At 37.7% G+C, this 18210-nt stretch overlaps 1 long non-coding RNA gene across 1 annotated transcript in view; it reads right to left on the bottom strand.

Annotated features, from left to right (window-relative positions):
- Nucleotides 1–15471, bottom strand: part of LOC308197329 — a 60434-nt gene extending 44963 nt beyond the window's left edge. Inside the window, exon 1 of the long non-coding RNA XR_013952818.1 lies at nucleotides 14927–15471. This is a non-coding gene — a long non-coding RNA (uncharacterized lncRNA). The remainder of the gene's footprint in view (nucleotides 1–14926) is intronic.
- Between the last annotated feature and the right edge of the window lie 2739 nt (nucleotides 15472–18210).

The raw sequence follows: 18210 nt of genomic DNA, 5'->3' as shown, positions 1-18210 counted from the left end.
GGTTTTGCTTGTTCTGGTTGAGGGTAGAAAACGGCTGGCTCTACTTTCTCATTAGCAGGCAATTCAGTTATTCAGGTAAAAGATTCAGCAAAGGTTAAATGTTTAACCCCCAAATTAAAGTAATTTTTCTGAAAAAGTCTGTTTCTTTAAGAAGTTTCAATTTCTGCTTTTTCTTCCTTTATTTTTATTTATTTATTTATTTATTTCTCTCTGTATTCTCAGCACCTAAAACACTTCAAGGCAAAACAAAAGGAAGAAACAGTGATACCTTCTGTTTTGATGGCTCAATTTGAATGGAAATTCCTTATGTCTATAATGAGATTATCAAAAATATTAGTAAAATCATAATAAATACAAAAATAAAGTAAACTACAGTAACTCTAATAGTAGATCTATTCATAATTATAAGCTTATGAATAGCATAGATAGTATTAGCTTATGGTCCTAGCTCTCTCCTGATATTGGATGTTACTTAATGCATGTTACTGGACTGTTAATGGACCTGGATTATGCACAAGCATTTAATAGAGAGACGATGTTGTCTGCCCTACAGAAATTGCAGTGCACAGATCTGTAAAAGGACAAGCAGCAGCTACAGACAAGAGAACAAAAGGTAACAAGACAGGATTCGGCAGCACAATGTACAATAGTCAATAGCCTGCCAGCTTGTTGATAGACAGGACCTGATAAGAGTTTGCTTTCCATGTTTGTTTGAGAAAAGGGGGGGGGGGGGGGAACCTTGTTTAATTCCAGCTGTGTTAACAGCTGCCCTACTGAAGCTGGTAATTTAACTCTACCATTTTCTAAAAGTACCTGTGTACCAGTATACTACATTATAAATCAAATAGCAGCATTTTCCAGAAAATATAGTCTTAGGCCCTTAATTTCCCAATATGTACTTACTTGAGTATTTCTGTGTACATGAATAGTTACAAACACTGGGATTACTCAGCTGAATAAAAATTCAGATACATATATATGTATGTATGTACATATCTGCAATTTAGCATCTTTGGTTGGATCAATTGCACTGAAATGAAATGATCAATCCTCTATTCTATCAGTAATTACAATCTTCTAGTTTATCAGACTTTTTTTTTGCATGCTTATAAATTGTGACCTTTTCTTATCCTTTAGCACCTTCAGAACAGGTGCAGATAGAAAAAAAAAATCACCTAAGTTTTATAGAGGCAGAGTTCATTTAAATAAAATTCAGTCAAGTCTTTTAAATCTTTCTGAAACAGGTGGTTAATTTATTAACACAGAGCACTAGGAACCTATGTTCAGATCTAAAAAGCTTGTCTGTCCGCGTATGTATGTAATAGGAAAAACCCTTATCTTCTAAATGTTGCCTGCCAGTTTTTTAAAGACAACTCTGAGTGGCAGATGGTTAGAATCATATTTATTTTGAACAGAAATAATTTTCCCTACCTATACAACATAATATTCTCAGGTTATGAGTAGGAAGCTTCTATTTGAATTAAGCAGTTTAAAGCTACGGGGAAAATACTGAAATGAAAGAATATGTAGGGGTTGTTTATTTGTTTTTAATTTGCAAAGTAGAGCAAGGTCTAACATAAATCTGATTTAGTACACTGCATACACTGACAAGCTTCACAGACCTGGTCAGAGACATCAAACTCACTCAAAGCATAAAGATTCTCAATCCCTCAGGCAGCTTAAAAATCTTATTATTGATCGTTTTTAGGAAAAACAAGTCAAGAAGCCTGCACTGACTTCTATCTAAAATGAATAATCATTTTACAACTAGTCCTGAAACAACAGATTTTAAAGTTGATTCAAAATGACATGTTATCATGTTTAATGTCCCTCTTCATTCTATTGATAAGGTGATAAATACATCACTGCTTAAGGATATTCTGAAAAGTCCTGGCCTAAACTCCAAAACAGCAGCAAGAGGGAAAGTCAGTGTGGAATGTTTCTTTTCCCATTGTGCTGGGGATAACTTCACTATCTTCTTGCCTAGTAAGTAAATCAAGGATCAGAGGCCAGGAAGCACCCCAAACACCTCTCCAAAACCTTGTGACACAAAAGTGTCATTCACATCGTCTGAGTCACGAGGGTATCATCAGTAAATAGTGGCTCATCTGCAGCTAGTGCTTCCAGCAGCACTGACAGAATGCCAGTGTCCTAAAATAAGAAAAGGTTTTGAATGCTCGGCTCAACATGCTGTAGAAATTTCTGATTTTCAGAAAATGCCAGGCAGAGGGTCCCTGTGAACCAAGCCCCTAATGCTCACACCCCAGAACAGTGGTGTCAGAAAGCCCCTGGGGAGTTGAGGCAGAGAGCCAAAGCCTAAATGAATTCGTTATGCCTAAGTAGATGATCCTTTTGTCCCACAGATGCTGGTTCCCTCAAGAACACCCCTTCTGGATGCATGAAATGTGCAGGGTAGCCTTTTATCTATTTTGACATTTCCACACAGCTCCACAAATAATCTTCTATCTGCACAGGATGAGTAGCAGAACAATTGGTGTGCTGTCAGCCAGGGTCAGATATTCACTGAGATAGATCCATTTGGATTCCTCCATCATTGCACAGAAATGTTTTCCCCCAGAAAGTCAAGAACCAATGCATTGCTCTCGGCTTTAGTTTCCCAATTATAGTATAAATTAAAATATGGTTATTAATATTTAATTAAAAGCAACCGTGCATCCGAAAGACAGGAAAAAAAAAAAGTAAAAAGAAACCAAACAGAATTAGATAGGATGCAAGGTAGAATTTATAATGTACAAATAAGAAGTAAAATGAATTTCCCATAAGGAATTAGAAGTTTGAAAATAAGGTCTATAATTCTGGTTCAATAATGTTAAATGAAAATTATTATACTTGATGAAATTGACCATCATGTCAACCAGTTATTCCTAGATAATTATACTTTCTTCAGCAAGCCTCTTTCCCATTTTACCTTTAAGCTTTCAAACCTCCTGGCAGAGTTGAGCCATGCAGCTAAATTTATGTCCAGCTTGTGAGCTCCATGTAGGTGCCACCACGCTGCTGAGGTTACAGCACCTTGTCTGGGAGCCAGCAAGACCTGACTCACTCTTGCAGGTTTACTTCAGAAGGGGTTAAGCTGGAGGTGAAGAAAGCCTTCAGGGTTTTAGCTGTAAACTAAACACAGTGCATAACACTGTGCAATGTTAAAAACTGTATTTTCAAGGTGAACAGCCCCCCTTCATCATAACACAGGAAGGTGGAAGAAGTGTGTTGACCTGCATTGGCCAGGTTTGGAGAGAAAAAGGAAAGTTCAGTGCTAATTCCCACCATGCCTGGGAACAACAGAGGTCAGCACCGTCCTTTGGTGGCCATACAGTACGCATGGCTGCTAGCTTGCCTCTCTGATGTAGTATCGTTTCTAAATAAAATACATTCCCCACAGACTACTTCAGTATTTTATGCAAAAGCAAACTACATATAAAATAATAATGAATACAAAACGCCCTAAATATCTCAACAACCTCTAGTTGTTTTATTTTAATAAATATATTATGACTCTAAACCTTCCTGATTTTATTTATATTTAATGCAATTCTTCACTTCATTTTCATCAGACTTTATAATAGAACACAATTTTCATAAGACACAGAGACAGTTTGCCAACATAGAGGGGAAAACACAATAATAATAATAACAACAATAAAAATCTTTGTTTTCTGGAGCTTAAAGCCATTCAACTGAACTGAGCTAATCAGATTTACCTGTGCTTTAAATGTTCAGTGCTAGAAGACAAACCGTTTCTTACGACAGAGGTACTGGGCAAAATTAAAAGGCTGAGAGAATGAAGTGAGATACCCGAGAGGTGTTGCGGGGGCAGCCCTGAGACAACATGAAAGTCTTTGAAGTGGGAGGGTGGGCAGTCTGGAGGAGTCCCAGCCTGGCAGAATCATCTCAAAGTTATCTCCCCTTTTCCTTCTCCCCCAGGCATGGGGCTCTGTATCCGTCTGTTTCTCTATTTCGTAGAGCTTGCTGCAGATGTTTCTTTTATACTTTTCTTTCTCCTTTTACCCATCCCAGCGGTCTCAGATCTTTGACAGTTTGTCTTTTGTACATATAACACTTGTGCCTGGTTTCCAGTTTCATACTTCAGAACAGCACAGCACCAGCTTGTACATTCAAAATATAGTGGCAGCCAGCAACTGTAATCAAATGAATATTTTTACTAGCAGTGTGGATTTGAAGAGAATACATTACAATTCAGCTCTAGAACATGTTTACTCTTTTTGAACTTAAGAATTGCTATGAGTTGAATCTATGAAGCTGTTAAAAGCCCATTTAAAGAAAACATCGGCAAGGGGCCCAAGCCAAAGCCCAGGGATGTCAATGAGAGACATTTGCCTGGCTTCAGTGCACTGCATGGCTGGCTTTAGAGAAACAGAGGTTTTCTAGCTATATGAAAGCAATTCTGGGACAGTCGTTTGGTTTTCAATAAAATCAGTCTTGCAAGACTGGTAACTTAGCTCAAAGAAAGCTACCAGGTGAGTGTATGACCACCCACAGGTTGCTAGAGAAAATAGAGGCCACATGGCAGGCTAATAATGAGCAAAACATAAAGCACGCATCACAATTCATTAAAGACTCATTACTTAGGAAGGAAAAAAAGAAAAAAAGAAAAGAAAAACAAACAGTAAAAAGACAATGTGTTAAAATAGTTTTTAGGGTATATTTTAAATATGACAACTACAGAAGATGCTTATATGGAAATATTGGAAAAAATATGCATTTTTAAACTTTGTTGAATTTGTGCAGCCACGAATTAAGAGACGAATGACAAAACAGGTCTGTCTTTATTGTTCCTCAGTTATTCCTGGTGACTTGCATGGTGCAAACTGATATGGGAAGTATTATAAATAAATTGGGGCTACTGGGTGTGTCTTTAAGGCTATTACATACTAATTCTTGCAAAGGTTGATGAATCTTGGTGGCTCACCCTATCAGCATAGCTATACTTCTGTTTGCTTTTTACAGTGGCACTAAATTAGAACACTCATATATTATATTAATATTCTGGTTAAAAAAGGAGAAGTTTGTGGCAAACCTGGATGGAAAATCTTAACATCCTGAAGGCTTGTGACTCACTTATGCTGCAGATAACAGCACTTTTAACAAGCAGATTGTTAAGACAGCTGTGAAGAAATCACCTGGTGTGGATCAGTTGTGTCAATTGATTAATGCAACCTATGCTCATGGACTTTATAGACTTTGGTGGATAGTTTGATCTGCAGAATAAACTCATGTGCTCAGGGAGATGAAATTACTTAACTTTGTTATACAAGTTAAGTTACAGGTTTCAGTCCATTCAGCCACTGCACTACACTGCACTCACTGCACTACACTGCACAGCTTTGTAGTAAGGCCTGTCTATGAATATCTGGTCACAAGTAATAATGGTACTAAATGTTATCACCTGTTTCTACTCATGTGAAAAGAATAAATGTAAAAGTTATTGTATTTCTGGTACTCTTTGCAATAGAGTTTACATTGCACATGCAGAAACAAAAAGAAAAAAAAACCAACCACCCCCCCAAAAACACGCCCCCCCCAAAAAACAAAACAAAACAAAACAAAAACACACACACAGACACAAAAAAACAACAACACACAACACAACTACACAACAGACCTTTGCTGGTTATATTACAAGCTGAGGTATTTTTTATTTTTTCTCATTGCCTTCTGGTGAGAAGACTGTGATTAGAATGAAAAAGAACAACCCCAGTGCTTGTCCAAAAAGGCTGTGTTGCCTCAATGTTAGTTTTTCTGACATCTACTCAATGTTTCAAACTTATCAGACGTGAAGGTGAAAGCCTTTTCATTACAGCACCTTATGAGCTTAGCAGGCAAATTTATTCTGCACCATCATACCTGACAAGTATTTGTCGACATATTTTTTTTGTTGTTGTTCCTGAGATAACAACATCCCAAAGGGACATTACTGTGAAACCTACAAATATTTGGACTGCTTAGTAATTAACGTTAGTATTACTTCACTTGTATGGTATACTTCACTGCGAAGGTATTTCATACGTTTTGGGCATGTATTTTCAAAGTGCCTTTCTAGGTTTTTCATCCATGGACTTTGGCAAGTGTTTTGCAGCTGGAATCCTACCTACAGCTCTTTTCACATGTGCACAGAAATGTCTGTTGGTTTGGGCTATAGGACCCTACAGTGGCACCAAAATTAAATTCTCACCCCTCAGGGGTGACCAGAATCATGGCTTGAAGAAAAACAGGCTGATAAATAGGCATTGAGAAAATACTTCATGGAAGGTATTTACAGAGGATGGGTTCTGTTTCATTTTCAAATGTTAAAATTACCCAGAATTTCCCACAATATTTCCTGTACCAACTTCCATGGGAGGATGTGCAGGGACAACACCACCCCCGTTGGCAGGTGGCACCATCTGCACCTTGGGGACCTCCGGAGGGGCTACGTGACAGTAGTGAGTGACAGTGGCTATCTTAAATGTTTTCCCTGAAGCACCCCAGGGTGGCTGTGGGGCCTGGCCATGCCCTGCAGTGGGGCTGTTGGAGCTGCCTGGAACCGGCTGTGTCCAGCATGGGGCAGCCCCGGCCTCGCCTCACGCAGCGGCTCTGCAGGTCGTGCTGCCAACACCTCAACACCTGCACCCTGTAAGCCCTGCATCTGGGGAAGAAACCCACAGCACCACTAGAGGCTGGAAAATGGCTGTACAGAAGAGGGGCTGGGGGTTCAGGTGGACACCAAGTTGACCATGAGCCAGCGAAGGCACCCTCAGGGCAAAGACGACCAACAGCCTCCTGGGCTGCACTGGGAGAAGTGATCGCAGCAGGCTGAGGGAGTTCATCCTTCTCTTCTGCTCCACACTGCCTGCTGGCTCCAGTGCTCCCCAGTGCAGGAAAGACATGGGCATACTGGAGTGAGTCATGGTCCACCAACATAATAAAGGGACTGAAGCATCAGTCATACAGGGAAAGGCTGAGATAGCTGGGACTGTCCAGCCTGAAAAGGAGAAGGCTCAGGGCGGTCTCATCCACATGTATAAACACCTGAGAGGGAGGAATGAGAAAGTCAGAGTCAGACCCTCCTCAGCAATGGCTAGTGAACAGACAAAAGGCAAGGGGCACAAACTGAAATACAGCAAATTCCATTTAAGCAAAAACAAAAACAAAAACAAAACAAAACAACAACATCAAACAAAAACAAACAAAAAGAAACTTTCTTTACTGTGAGGATGGTCAAACACTGCCACAGGCTGCCCATAGAGACTGCGGAGTCTACATCCTTACAGCTATTCAAAGCCTTCTGGATATGGTCCTGGACAAGCAGTTCTAGGTGGCCCTACCTGAGCAGGGGTTTGGACCAGATGACCTCCAGAAGTCCCTCCTTGCTTCAACCATTCTGTGTTTCTGTAGTACAGAACGTCTCTAGAAGTCCTATTTTAGATTTTTTTTTCCTCAAGCATCCACAGAGAGTCTTTAAATGGTTTCTAGGTCATCATGCTTTTTCCTGCTAAATGAATGCAAGTCACCCATGCAGCAAAAGAGAAATGGGAAAGCTTTCCAGACCAGCAGTGAAGCTCCTATACAAAATCTGGCTGCATAACAACAGGCCAGGACAGAGATTCAGTAAAGCTAAAAATCACTCATAGTCACAACAATGCTGGTGTATGAACTGCCTGTGAGTGAAGTTATTCTGGAAACTTGAAGGTGATCATTATCACAAAAGGAAGGATGCTCACTTTGCCAGCTGGGTAAGTGAGGCAAAACTCCCTAATCATTTTGGAAACGAAGCCCACTGAGCTAATGAAGGGAATCAGAAAAGCCATTTAGTACCATACCAAGGGGTTAGGTTTCACAAGCCCAAGGGATGCTTTTGAGCCCTCTGTTTCTGTTACACATGAAAACATATAAACGAATATATAACAAAGTTGTAGAGCCACATGATGATTTGATAATGTCTTTTTAATGGTCTTTGCCGTCTGTATAAAATCAAATCTTCACAAGGCTTCAAGCAATCTATCACTTTCATGTAAACCAGTCTGCCACAGAAATGCTAGCACTTCTCTTTTAATTTGTATGTTTTTTTACCTCTCTGTCTAACATAGTCCTTCCTCAAAGACAGTCAGAAATGTAATAGGAAGAGCGAAAAAGGACTTGTGCCTTATAACTTCTATTAGTTGAGAAAGTTGTTTTACTCTTGGCTTTAATGTTCCTGAGTATCGCAGCCACCCCGCACTTGCTATGCTAATTTTTTTGCACCATGCTACAAACTGTATGCACATTACTTACATACGCAGTATTAATTTCCTCATCCCCAACATTTAGTCACCTCAGGGGAAAGAAAGTGGCAGCTGTGTTACACTGCACATAATGAAACTGCACATGCAGATTACAACAGAGATTCCAGTTTCAATATAAAGAGATTTCAATTTGCTTCTTTAGCACCTCTTGATGAGCTATAAGAACAACAGAAGACCTCTTCTCCTTCCCCTTGGCTGATTGCCCAAGAAATTTTGCTCACTCACAGCCCTGAAGACAGCTCTTGATTGTGTTTTGATGTTTTTGCCGACCTATTATTGTATTGACTGTATGGCAGCCAAAACATACATTTGTGTTCTCATTTTTCCCCTGCACTCCTTCCACTCAATCAAACAGGCACACACACTTCCACCGAACAGGAGAATGCTTTTAAGCCATGGTGGTGCTCCTGGGAACTGTGTCATAAGAAATCTCTGTTCTCTTTAAAAAAAAAAAAAAAAAAAAAAAAAACCAAGATTAAGTGACTGCTAAGACTTGCCATTTTTTTCCTTTTGCTTTGTTTTGCTTTTCCTCTCCCCACCCTCACAATATAACACCCATATTCACTTTGGCTTGGAAATGACTATTGTCAAAAATATTTCCTGTGTGGCAGCTCCTTCCATTCTATGAAATATTTAGTGGGAATGGTGTCTTCTGTGATGCGAAGTACTGGATTTTTAATTTGGAGTAGATTGCCAGGGATGATTTTTTTATAAGGTGCAACTGTCCATTTAAATTACCATCGGGTGACATTTCTTGCTGCAGACACGGAAGACCCAAATATGTCTCCAAAGCATTTCTCGACCTGTGGGGGGCATAAAAAATTAGACTTAGGCTTACTCTAGGTCCCTTACATAGCATTATAATACCCTAGGTCCTAATACAATCCCACACTCCCTTACATTTTTAGCACCACAAGGTTTCAGTTATGAAACTGGAGATCCTGAAAGCTGCTGTACATCAGCAGAATTACTTCCACTTTGTAAAGACAACTTCATTGTTTTGCCCTTGCTTTAGCCAGTTTCCCTCTCCATATTTAGAATCATTTGCAGTATACCTCTGGCTAGATGAAAAATCCTCTCAGTGCTTGACTTTTTTTTTTTTTCTTTTCTTTTTTTTTTTTTTTCTGGTGGTCATATTGCAGCACCAGAGAGTACCTCTGGTGACATCTCCATTTGGATGCAGGGTCTCTTCTGGAGGTGGGCTGGAGCTGCGGCATCTGTGCCAAACATTGGCATCTCAGTTCAATTTCAGCTCTGCTATTGTTTTGCAGGGTGACCTTTACCAAGAGAATTTAGTCCTTAGACTCCTCTGTTCCCTAATTGGACAACACAGAAAAATTCCGATCTCTCTGATTCACTATTTTAATAACGATGTTTTGAGGCAGGTGGAATACGCTGACAACCAGTCCCAGCTGGCAGGGTCTTTATTACTTTGGTACTGCCAACTTTCTTCGCAAAATCAGATTTTTCCTCTGACTTACATCAATATTGGAAGCAGAATTGGAAGCATTTATTCTATCCAAAACCATTACAATTCTGCAGTCTGTTCATCAGTAGGCATTTATCCATGGGTCATTACTAGAAAGACTGTTAGACACATCTGCATACATAATGCTTCTAATAGGCATTTACTCAGTGTTTCCTAATGGCTCTTTACTGAAATAGATAGATCTGATTGTACACTTTCATATGTTAGACATAGCTGGAGGCATGGAGCATTGAAGCAAGCACTGTTAAACAGTTCAGCGCTGACACCTAATACCACAGTACAAGCTGGTTGTCAGTATATAGGGACATGTTGTAACATTAGTTTTTTAAGATATTCCCATAGAAAATCAAGACTGGTATGGCTGGTGGAGAGCCACTGATACCACAGCATGAACCCTAATTTTATCTGCCTTTAAATGGTTCCTAATTGATGCTCATCATTTAAAGATAATGGCAAATATGGAGCTTCTCACTTCCTTTGGAACTAAAACATTAAAAAATAAAGAAAGAAAGAAACTGGTAACAAGTGTGGGACACTTGGGGAAAATGCACTTTGTGATAAATCTTGGGACAGATCCTTCTTTACCATGGACTTCCTTTTGCAGATCATCCAAGCCCAGAATGAGCATGCTCTGACATTTGTATAGACTTCCCTTCATAAGTGAAAGTTGTATTTTGTTAGTGAGTATCTTTAGTTAAAGCACTCAGTGATAAAATAAGCACATAGTTGTGTCTGCTGTACCTGCCAAGGTCAACATATTATTCATTCAGTTCCTGTAGGCTCCTTGAAACACCCAGCTACTTTCTTCTCAGCATTTTGTTAGTCCTTGCTATATACCTTGCTAGTTCTGTGGGACAAGGCCTTGGCATAGTGTCTAGCACAACCAAGTTTCTATGCAAGATAGGTGCTCTTCAGTGCTACTGCAGTGCAAACAGTAGCAACTCTCTACCTAGCAGAGAATTAAGCTTCCTAGATTTTCATTGACAACATATTTGAGCTTCTCATTCACAGTATTAAGGATCATTCTCTCGTAATCTGTGCTTCTATGTCAGTTGTTTTAAGGTCACTTCTGTTTGGTGAGCTTTGTCATCATCGATGCTGGTTTTGTTCAAACTCCAAAAACAGCAATCACACAACAAAGTCTACTTGTGTGGGGCTAGTCACTTCCTTTAGTGGATGGCTTTCTCCAGGTTGACTTCTTCTTGCTGTTACTTTTTAACATTGACTTTTTTTTAAGACTAGGCTCTTTTAAATCTTACAGCATAGACCTCAAAGTCAGGAGTGCGATGAACTCCATCCACAAATTTGTGGTCTAAAAAAGTGTGTGCTTTCAGAGGGGTTCTTATGAACATTTGAAAGAACTTTTTTTTTTTTTTTTACACTTTATTATCAACTGGTCATAACAGGAAGCAATGCCTATAAATGCCTCTGAGTTATGGCTCTTGTCCATATTGTGTTTATTTAATCAAAAATAATAAAATCTATTAATATATATACATATATATATATATATATGTTAACAGTTTGGAGAAAAATGCTCAGGAAAGAAAGAAGCATGAACTTTTTGCTGCTTGGCAACTGCTAAGTACCTGAAGGCTAAAGCAATAAATTCTTTAGAGTATTCATCTGTTTATCCAGGAAGGTAAATAATTTGTTTTTATTAATTTTATCAGAAAACATGGATACACCAGATCTTTTCTCCTAACTTTTGAATTATACGCAACATGTGATATGACTTATGCCATGCCTAATCTTTTTGGAGCTGCTGAAATAGTCTCAAATTATACGGGCTGCAGTAAAATTTTGGGGCTGTTATCCTTCTACGTGTAAGCCCCGGGTGAGGTGCACAAAATCAACACTGTGTTAGGGAAAAAAAAAAAAAAAATTGTTAAAAATACAATCTTTTGGAAATCAGCATGTGTAAGAGTTAAGATTGCTTATGAGTCCCTGACTGTTTGAATTATGGTACAAATACTGAATGATGTAGTGCTATTTCCCTATAGACAATTTCATGACAGGCAGCTGGACTTTTAGCCCTACTGAGGTGGTGGTGGTTGGACAGAGCCCAGAAGCCCACAAATCAGGGGATAAAATATGCTAAATACAGCAGAAACTCCAGGTAATCCAGGTTCAAATCTGCAAACTGCTGCTGAGTGTTTTTCTCAGGGACATCCGTCACAGTCAAATTTGCATGGCAAGGCAACAGGTAGCTTCCCAATGATAGAATGGCTTTAAATAAAAAACAAAGTAGACCAGATCTCTTCAAGAAAGTTTTTTTGTTGTTGTTTTGTTTTGTTTTTATTAATCAGTTTTAAAAGGTGCTAATGTATATGTGGCAGGTCTTATTTAGAGGATATTTTTGCCCCCATTTTATATATATACTTATATAGAGAGAGAGGTCCTCATATTATGTAACCTAATTCAATGCACTTTATCAGTGCTGGCTTAAAGATTGGATTCAAGGTTCAACTAGATGATCTTAGGGTTTTTTTCAAACCTAAATGATTGTATGATTCTACTTGGAAGTCCCTCAAACAGCTCTACCTTGAGCAGATGCTCTGCATGGCAGATTTCCCCCACATGTGCTACAGTGTGGGAAAATTAAAAGCAACTTAAAGCTGTCAGATATAATAAGAATTAGATAGTAAGTAAAACAATCAACACTACTTTTATAAGACTAAAGACAACAATAACTTGTTGGTGAAAAGCTAAAGCAGCTGCACCCAGTTTGACTAGAGACAGAGACACTTTGTGTTTACAAAGCCTGATGTTACCACATTTAAAAATCCCGCTGATTAAACAATTTCTAAAAATTAGATTGATTTTCCACCAGAATTCAACAAGTTTAAAACATTACAATTGTCTACTTTTTAATAGAAGTATTTATTTGCTTATTATGATATTTTGTTATTATGAATAGCTCTTTTTTTTTTCTTTCAATCCAATGAACTGTAATATTAGCAAACATAATGCTTAAGCAGTAATTACATTCATAATGCCAAGATGGAGGAACGTAAGTGTTCAAGCCATTGAGTTTTGTATTAAACCATACAATCTAGAATATCCTGAGCTGGAAAGGACCCAAAGGGCCCATAAGGGTCATCTAGGCCAACTCCTAGACAATAGTTATTTTCCAAGCTTTTGAGTTATTGAATAGAGGAACCCAAAATAAACCAAATAATAAAATACCATGTCCCTATTTCAACAGTTTTGACACTAATATTGGGAAGTCAATTTCTACCCAGTGCCATTTAGATACTTTAGCATAGGCTGATGGCATGATTGGACAGAAAACTCTATAGCTACAGAGAAAAATGTTTTTTTTAATGTTTAAGATTTGTGGTCCTGATTCAGAGCAGCACTTCCAGGAATGAATAAAGCACGAGTTTATGTCCCCTTCAGGGCTTGTCAGCATGTGTTCAAAGTTACTGCACTGGAGCCGAGGTGTACCTGTCACACACAGACCACACAGCACCATCAGGTCTGAGGCCAGTGTCACTTATAATGGGATCATGAGCCTGAAACACTGCAAAAAAGACTCCAAGAAAATTTGCATGGTTCACTGAGGTCCCTGTGCTTAAGCAGACTGATTTGAAATACTGTCAATGTAAATGCAGACCTAGTATTATTGCCTGAGAAATAGGTTCCTTGGCACTCATAAGATTTAAGAAATCTGGGAAAATATTAGCCCATAATTATATAGCTGACAACCTTTTATTTTAATTTGGGTTTTTACTCTCACAACTACAAACTTCTCCCTGCTACAGCACAACCACAATAGCTGGTATTATTTTGCAATACCCAGGTGACAAATAAAAAAGCAAACCTAATAATTTTCATGCAATTAGAGGAGACTACAATATTTAGGACAGTGAAATTATGTCCTTACCACAAAAAGAGTGCAGATATGATTCTTTTTTTTATGTCCTCAAGCTTGCTAGAAACAGAGTTGAGATTCTAAAGTCATATTTCAATGGAAAAGAAAAAAAAAAAAGGAAAAAAAAAGAATAAAGGAAAAAAGAAAAATAAAAGAGAACAAGAAGAGAAAAAATAGAAAAAAAAAACCAAGCATACTTTCAATTGCAGCTACAAATCTTTGAGAAAAAACAGTTTGAATTTTTAAAAATTGAATTAAATATATTTTGATTACTAAACTGCAGATTGCTATACTCAAGTACTACAAACTATGTTTTCACCAAAATCAGAAAAAACTATGCTGTAAATAATTAAGCAGTGATGATAACATAAAAATATGAAATCTCATATCACTCCTATTGTACACATTGAAAGCATTTTCCAAAGAAACTTTCTAAGTAATTTTTTTATAGTACTATTTCAATATATATATTTTGAGAGAGAGAGAGAGAGATTTAGCATCAAATAATGAGTTTTATGATATACATAGAAAAATCTGTAGCAGTCCTTCTGGTTTGGAGCAGTTGTTGTGAGTACACTACAGAAATTGTAAAGACAGAAGGTATTTGATCAGCAGCCAACAAATAAAAACAGTCTCCTCTACATAAGACACAGTGTACAGAAGAAATTGATTTAATACCAAATAATGTTTTATTCTAAGAAAGCATACTTGTGGAACATTTATTTTCTGGAATAAGTCCAAACTTCAGGTTTTCCTCTGCAGGCCCAAAGGAACAAGATAAGATGTGAGCAGAACTGCATGCTAAACTGTAAACTTAGCCTTCCTCTCCCCCTCTTTTCAAGAAACAACCAAAACTTAAACCTTTTTTCACATTGACTGCAAGACTCTGTTCTTCTATATCTAGTCTAAAGCCTTTCATACTCTCAGAAACATGCTGAGAGCTAAAAAAGAGCTACTACTAGTAGCTTCCTCCTGTTTTCCTTTGGTCTTGTGAGTCATGATTGATCCTTAAAGCCATATAACAACTCACCTTTTGTTTGTCTGCTTGTTTGTTATGCAGACCTTAGGATGGCTTCAGTCACTGCTCATCATTTCTTTATTTACGGATGCCATACCAAATCAGACTCATAAGCTTGACAGAGAGTCAGCAACCCTACAGCAAAACTCTGCATTTTATCATTGATAATGCAAGTATTTCAGAGACAGGAGTATCACAGAGTAGCAGTGTAGTCACAGTAACAGAAAAATACTTGTACTTACTGGGATTAGACACCACGGTGTTCCTCTGGCATGTGACTGAATTAGTGGCAGTTCTGCCACTGAACTGGTTTTACAGAGAGACTTTACAATTTGTCCTACATTTTGTGCTTCTTTTGACTACCCATTTTCAGTAACATTGGGATTAAATTACTTGGCATTCATTAGTTTTCCTTCAGGCATCTCACACATTTAAAGTGACTCATATGCTTAAACACTGTGTTATGCAAAGAGCATAATCAGTGCTTTCTTTTTTACACATAAAAGGGAGGCAATATTCCCAACTCCCACATTAATATAGCCCAGTATGGTTAATATCTCCTGCTAGAAATGCACTCTAATGTAAGTAAGTGTTTTTAAAATATAATGTTTAGTCAATAAATAAATAAATAAATAAATAATAATAAAAATGTGCCATTGTAAAGATTTTGGATCATTTTTTTTTCCTTTTTTTTTTTTTTTTTTTTTTCTATTCAGAGTCCTTAAATCTTTCCCAGACACAGAGTGGCATTCCAGCAAAGCAAGAAACAATTCCTTTCCTTCTGAGAGTCCTCCATTTTGCCATCTGTCTTCATCAGACTTCTCCTGGCCAGAAGCATTTCGAATAATTTATCTAATAAAGTCTCTTGGGGAAGCCCTCTCTTGGTGTATATTTGGCTTTGAAGCCAGTTTATTGGTGGCATATAGTGAGCCAAATTAGCAGATGATACCTGGAGGGAAATTCTGCTTGTTTCCACAAAGGTCAGTTCAGTAAAGATGGCAATATCTCCCATCAGGCACGTGACTTGGGTACTCAAAGGCACTGCAGTGACAACTTCACTGTTGCCATATGCTCTAGCCATCTGGATTGATCGTATGTGATGGATGTTGTAAAGCACTTTTTTCACTTAGGATTGCTAACTAGAACCGTGCATCTTTTGTAAAGAAATTGTCATTACTGGAAAATAATGTTTAAAGTAGTAACATAAAACCATTTACAGTAAAAAGAGATATGAAAGACTTTTGGGGCGTGTCATTACAATCACCAATTTTTCAGCAGGCTTTTAAGCAGAAAAAAATAGAAGGCAGTTTAGTTTGGGGTTTGTCCTAGAGACTTTGGAGAATGTCAACTGATTTGCCTTACATATTTGCATAATTGTGTTTTATAGCTATAAAACACAGATTTTTTTTATTTTTTTTAAGGAAGTATTTTTAAAAGGATGTAATTTCTGCATTTTTTAAGAGCACCTGCTTCCTACACATGACAGCTGGATTTATGAGAGACTTCAGGTTTAATAAAGTAATTGAAGAGTTCTTTTAAATATAACTGCACCGTGCATAATCTAAGCTGTTTTTAAAATAAGCATTTGCATGTTTGACAGGTCATCAGTCTATGATTCTGATCCTGGTACTATGTATGCTGAGTTCCGTAGATCTCTCTTGAGTGTTTTTGACTCTGTTAAGATTGAATAGGGAATAGGACCCAAAAGTAAAGGTAAGAAATAACAATGCAAAGTATACAAATCTAATGACTTGAACGCAAATACTAATGGAACTGTGAGACTCATAAAATTCAAATCCTTCTTCCACATCATTTGAACAATTAATCAGTCCTCACAGAAAATTTAGAATATTTCCCGGTAGGCCAGTTTTAGTACTTTGGACTTCAAATTGTTGTGTTCACTAACATTTTCCTCTATTTTCTTCTCTTCCCCCTCCTCCCCACCTCCCCCCCCCCCGAAGATTTACCCATCTGATTTCCTCTGTACTTTTAAGAGAGTGCCTTGATAATCTAACATGAAAAGGCTAGAAAAAAATGGTTGAACAGTAAAGCTAGAGTTTAGAACTTGGCACCATTAATTTAGCATTAGTGAAGCATGCATGTATCTCAAAGACGAAATAGAGTATGGTGGTCTGGATAAATCATACTCACCAAGTTAAAGTATCAATTAATCCACTTTGTGTTTGAAAATAACTAATACTACATGGAAATCTATTACATTCAGAGTATCTGAAATTGACATCTATAGGTTTATACTAAGTCACTTAAACCAAAAAATGAATACATGCATCAAAGGAGTTCATGATCAAGCTCAGTCACAACTATCACACAGGTGATTAGCATTTTCAAATTATTACTTAAAATTCTGATGCATAGGGAATAATTATTCACTATCTTTTACAATGAAAGAACCAAGGAACATCAAGAGAAACTTGAAGGTGATAGGGTCAAAATAAACAAAACCAGTGTCTTCTTCATACTGTTACGCTTCTTTGTACAATTAAGCTGTTGAAGTCCTTGTCAGAAGATATTCTGCATGCTTTACATTTCTAGAGGTTGAAAAGAAACTGAGCAAGTTGATAGAGAAAGAAAGAATCCATTGAAGGCTGCTGAATACGAAAGGATATCCCAGTGTTTTCAGAAGTACCTGAGTTACTAAGTATTGAAGCTTTGGGAAGTATTTCTAGGTTTCCAAGAAAGAGTACATTAACTGTTATCCTGTACTTCCACAGGAGTCTGCAATAACCACTGTTTGAGGAAAGCCTTTAAACATACAGACACTCTTATGAGATGTCTGTCTCATAATATTTTGAAATAACTTGAAACATACTTTAAGGTGGTGTCACAAAAGCCAGTTTATGCACCATAGGCTCCTAGACTTAGGTTTACTAAACCTGAGATGATTTTTGTTAGATTCAAAGCTGCAAAGGCAAAGCCTGTTTTCACAGTGACCAGTCACTTATATAGGGCAGCAGCCAAACCATCAAGAATTGTGTTTATGTCAGAAAGAAGATCCTTGGGCTTATAAAATAATAAACTCTATAGCAGCCCAATTAGCCTCAGTACCACCAGGCAGTGACACTGTTCTTTCCAGGACTGCGATTTTAAGTACCTTTCCTTCTCAAATGATAGTCTTTCACACACAAAATGTCCCCCATCCCTTCAAACTGTGTTGTGAACAGCCAAGAGATGAATTGATGAATCCAGGAAATCTAAGAGAACACAAACTGTCAATAGCTGGAAGACAAAATTTAAACTACCTTTAAATTTTCAGATCATCAGAAACTGCTCTTAATTCACTGAATGCTGCTTTGGAGGGATGCGAGAAGTAGGTTTAATATATGTTAAAGTCTTTGCTATTTCCAAATAAGCATCTGTTTGGAAGAACTGCTAATGCCAAAAATTGCAATCACTCTCTCCTGAAACAATATAAAATGGTCAAATAAGGTTCATTAAAACAGTTAAATATTTTTTTCTATACCAAATGCACAATTAAACCTCTGGAAAACAAAAGGTAAGCATTATA

The sequence above is a fragment of the Anser brachyrhynchus genome, assembly GCF_964034855.1.
Source record: "Anser brachyrhynchus genome assembly, chromosome: 1".
In the NCBI taxonomy this organism is placed as follows: Eukaryota; Metazoa; Chordata; class Aves; order Anseriformes; family Anatidae; genus Anser; species Anser brachyrhynchus.
The sequence above is the reverse complement of the archived record's forward strand: the minus strand, read 5'-3'. Positions and strand labels throughout refer to the sequence as shown.